Source organism: Pteropus vampyrus, unplaced genomic scaffold, assembly GCF_000151845.1.
Source record: "Pteropus vampyrus isolate Shadow unplaced genomic scaffold, Pvam_2.0 Scaffold288, whole genome shotgun sequence".
Classification (NCBI taxonomy): Eukaryota; Metazoa; Chordata; class Mammalia; order Chiroptera; family Pteropodidae; genus Pteropus; species Pteropus vampyrus.
The window spans coordinates 1,751,684-1,756,875 of NW_011889069.1; positions in this window are offsets into that span (position 1 = coordinate 1,751,684).

Genomic DNA, 5,192 nt, shown 5'->3' on the forward strand with positions numbered 1-5,192 from the left:
ATGTATTGTGTATTTACATATATATATACTACAGAAAACAGAAGACAACTTTAGAAGAGTATCTTATATATAATTTACATTAAGGCAAAAAAATCACTAGCTCTGTGGAAAAAAAAAGTGGTAAAATAGAAGATGATAAAACAGCAGATTGAGTAAAAAAAGAGTTCCATTAGAACAAAAAATATTTAAGGAAACTAAACATCAGGAGAAGGCATATAGGACAGAAATAGCAACCTAAAATTTAATCAGTAATGCAGAGAACACAGTTGAATTTTTTTTTTCAAAAGTAAAAGATGAAAAGCAAATAAGTGAAAAATTAAAGCAGAAAGAATAACTAGTCTAACCTAAGAAGAATTTGTGTCCTATAAGAACATACCATACCAATTGAGAACAACATACATACAATACACGATCTTTTCCTAAGCTGCATAAACACTTTAATTTGCAGAAATGAAATATTTAGTAAATACCAGGTGAAATAAATAAAAAAAAGAACATAGGGATAGATGAACTAAATTTAAATATATATTAGTTTATAATTATGCCAGTACCATATTGTTTGGATTATCATAATTTTGCAGTATATTCTGAAGTCAGGGAGTGTGATGCCTGGAGCTTTTTAAAAATTTCTCAGGATTACTTTTGCTTTTTGGAGTCTTTTGTGATTCTACACAAATTTTACATTTTTTTCTATTTCCATAAACAGTGACATTGTAATTTTGATAGGGATCACACTGAATCTATAGATGCCTTTGAATAGTATAGACATTTTAGCAATATTGATGCTTTAGATCTACGAGTATAAATATTTTTTCATTTATTTTTGACTTCTCTAATTTCTAATATCAATGTCTTATAATTTTCTTTATATAGGTATTTTAGTTCCTTGGTTAAATTTATTTATAAGTATTATAGTGTTTTGATCCTATTGTGGGATCCTAACTGGATTTTTTCCTTTTTTTTTTTTTCCAGATAGTTTATTGTTATTGTATAGAAACAATTTCGTATCCTGAAACTTTTCTGAATTAGCTTATTGAGTCTAACAGTTTTTGGTGGAGTTTTAGAAATTTTTCACATACAAAATTACATTTCTTTTTTTCTGGTTCGGATACCTTTTATTTATTTTTCTTCTCTAATTTATTATTGTATTATATTGAGAAATAGGCTGACAGTCTTATGAAGTTACCTTGTAGGTAACTAACTTCTTTTCTTTCATTGCTTTTAAGAGTTTCTCTTTGTCTTTAACCTTTAGCATTTTAATTACAATGTGTCTTGATATGGGCCTCTTTGGGTTCATCTTTTTTAAGACTCTCTACTTCCTGGACTTGTATGTCAATTTCTTTCACCAGCTTAGGGAAATTTTCAGCCATTATTTCTTCAATTTGTTTTCAATCTCTTGTTCTCTCTCTTCCTCCGGTACCCTTATAAAGCAAATGTTTTTACATTTGATGTTGTCTCAGATGTTCTTTAAACTCTCCTCATATTTTTTGATCTTTTCTCATTTTGCTGTTACAGTTGGGTGTTTTCCACCACCTTGTCTTTCAAATTGCCGCTTCAGTCCTCTGCCTCATCTAACCTGCTGCTGATTCCATCTAAAGTACTCTTAATTTCAGTTATTCTATTCTTCACTTCTGACTGGTTGGTTTTTTTTTTTTATGGTTTTTTTTTTTTTGATCTCCTTCTTTTTTTGTTCCCTATCTCATATGTTATGTTTGTTAAAGTTCTCACTGAAATCTTCTATTTTTACCCCAAGTTCACTGAGCATCCTTATAACCAATGTTTTGAACTCTGAGTCTGGTGGATTGCTTGCCTCCAATTTGTTTTAGTTCTTTTTTTCTTTGTTTTTGAGTTTTGTTCTGTTCTTTTATTTGGGACATGTTTCTTTGTCTCTTCATTTTAGGTTGCCTCCCTGTGTTTGTTTCTATGTGTTATGTAGATCTGCTATGTTTCCTAGTCTTGGCAGGGTGACATTATGTAGTAAGAGTCCTGTGGAGCCCAATGGCACAGTCTCCCTGCTTACCTGAGCTTGCTGCTCCAGGGATGTCCCTTGTATGGGTTGTATGTGCTCTTCTGCTGTAGTTAAGCCTTGATTGCTGTTGGCATGTCAGTGAGTGGGATTGACCCTCAGGCTGACTCACTATGAGGGCTGATCGTGACTACAGTGGACAAGTGTTGTGCAGGTGTTGACCCCATGGAGCAGGATTTGTTTTAGCAGGGTTCTGCTGCCTGCCAAGTTCACCCTTCTGGTTCGTCATTTGTGGAGCTTAATGGGTGGTGCTCTGTTGTAGTCTGAATCTGGCCACCAGGCATGTTGGTTCTGGGGCCTCTTGGGTGGGGCACTGGTATAGGTCAAAGTTAACTGTTGCCTTTGTCTGGCTCAGGGCCACGTGATAGGAGTTACAAAGTATTGTGGCTGGTGGCTGCCTGTTCTGGGCTTGGAGTTACCTAGGAGTGGTTATGCTGTGAACTGAGGCTGGCTGCCACTAGTGCCAGGCTTAGTGCTGCTTAACAAGATGTACAGAGCACACCCAGGACAGCCACTGCTTGTTTGTGTACATTTAGATATTTTGGGAAAGTCTGTAGTTTGGGTCTAGGCTAGCCGCTAGTGTAGATTAGCCTCATAAAGAGATTTGGGCTGGGTGTGTAAATTGGGTGGGGCAGGGTCTCAGAGATTAACCAAGGTGGAGTAAGAGTGGGTGTTAGTCAGTAGCATCAAAACCATAAAATATTTAGCTATGAATTTTTAAAAATATGTATAAGAGTTGTTCTCTGGAAACTATAAAACATTGCTGAAGAAAATTAAAGAAAATCTGAATAAAAGAGAAAAAATATATACCATATCAATGGATTGGAAGACAATATCTTTAGATGTCAATACTTCCTAAATTATATGTAGGCTCAACAAAATTCCAGTCAAAATCTCAGCATGATTTTTTGATTGAAATTGATAAGCTGACTTAGAATAGCTATGCATATCTTCAACTGATTTTCAGCAAAGTTCCATGGAAATTAAGTAGTAGAAAAGATTATCTTTTCAATGGATAGTAGTAAAAAAAAAGGTATTAATATGATAAAACTTAAACATCCATCATTATCTCATGCACAAAACTCAACTAAAAAGGCATCATAGATCTAAATGTAAGAGCGAAAACTATAAAATTTCTAGAAAAAAGTAGGAGTAAATTTTTTTGACCTTAGATCTGACACAAAAAAGCACAAACCAAAAGAGAAAAACTGTTAAACTGAACTTATCAAAACTGAATTTTTTTACTCTTGGAAAATGTAAAAAATGTCAACGCAAGCCACAAAAGAAAATATTCTTAATGCATGTATCTGACAAATAACTTATATTCCTAACCTATAAACAGATCTTACAAGTCTATATAGGTCATATAACAATATATTTTTTTAAATGGGCAAATGTTTAAACAAATCATTCACAAAAGATGTATGAAATTTCAATAATCACAAGCAAAGATGTTCAACATCGAACAAATCATCAATCGAATGCAAATTAAAACCACAATAACTACCACTTTCCAGTTTTTAGAATGAATAAAATTAAAAAGACTGAGAAAGAAAGTTTTAATGAGAGTATGGGTACTAGTAGAACTCTAATATATTGCTGGTAGGTATATAAAATTGTGCAATCACTTTGGGAAACAATCTGGTAGTTACTTATGAAATTAAACATACACTTAATATATAAACTATCAATCCCTAGGCATTTACCTAAGATAAATAAAAACATGTCCACACAAAGACTTGCACACAAATGTTCATAGTAGCTTCATTCATAGTCAAAAACAGAAAGCAAAAAAAAAACCCAGTAGTAATCCAAATGTCTATGTAAAAAGTAGATGAGTACAATAATTGTATTATAGCCATAAATCAGAATTATTTTGAGTAATAAAAAAGTAACTATTGTTACACAAAACAAAATGAATGAATTTCCAAAACATTACACTGAGCAAATGAAGCTAGGCACAAAGAAGAACATATTATTTTATTCAAATCATAGAAGTTCTAGAATGAGCAAAACCAAACGGTAGTGAGAGAAAAGCAGTGCTAAGTTGCCTGGGGTCAGGGCTGGGAAAAGAGTAAGGGAGTGTTGATGACATAAGCTGAAAAGGAATAAGAGCTAATTTGGGAAGGTTTCAGAAATATTCTATTGTTTCGTTGTGGTAGTAGTTACATGGTTAGAGATAATTTTAAATGGTTACATTTTATCAATGGCTATAAAATATACTTTAATAAATTTAATAAGAGTGAGTTTACTAATGGTTTTAAGTTTCCCTTTTTGGCCTTTCTATATTTTCCAAATTATCTCTCTGAATTGATGTATTTATATTTCCATGAAAAATAAACTAAAAAATATTTTTATCCATTCATATTGCTCTTGCAGATCTTTGCAAATAACCTAGTCAACTCCACCTAATATAATCAGGATTTATAGAAACTACAGTCCTTTAAATCTTTTTTACTGTATACATCCATTCATAGCTTTTCTCGTACTAAAGACAGACTAGGTTTATCATTAAAAACAAAAACAAAAACAAAAACCAGAAGATGATCAGCATTTGGAATCAAGGCTTTGGAATCAAGATTTATAATTTTCTTCTTCTATCTTGCTGGTGCTGACCTGTACAGTCCCCTCATCTTGTTATTAAGAGTGTAGGCAGTGGCAGGTGGAGACCAGGCAAGCCAATCGTGGTGAGGTCAAAGCAAGATCAGAAACAAAAATCAAAATTATATGAATTTTAACGAGTGAAACACATTGTGAAATGAGACAGATAAAAAACAGATCCAAAATAGTCTCAAAAATGAGAGTCGATGCTTCCAGGTACCTGGGAAAGCTAATTTTACAATTGAGCCTTTGGCAGCTAAGGCTAACAAAGAAAGTATGCAGTATTACTTAATTATCCTTTCCCTCTGAAAGAAAGCCTGACGATTACCTGATAGAAAATGTGTTCCTGCAGCAAAACTGGGGACGATGAACTTTTGGTAATGAGGTAAATGGTTTCTTTAAGAACATTTTTAAAAAGTCAGAAACCTTGTTCAAAGACACAGTCCCTGTGCCCAAGAAGGCAGAGGAGGTGACACAAAAATGGAGACCCAATAAAAATGGTTAACTTGGAACACAAGGTTAAGACATTGTTTTCTGATATTCTAACTTAATACAGTGGTAATAG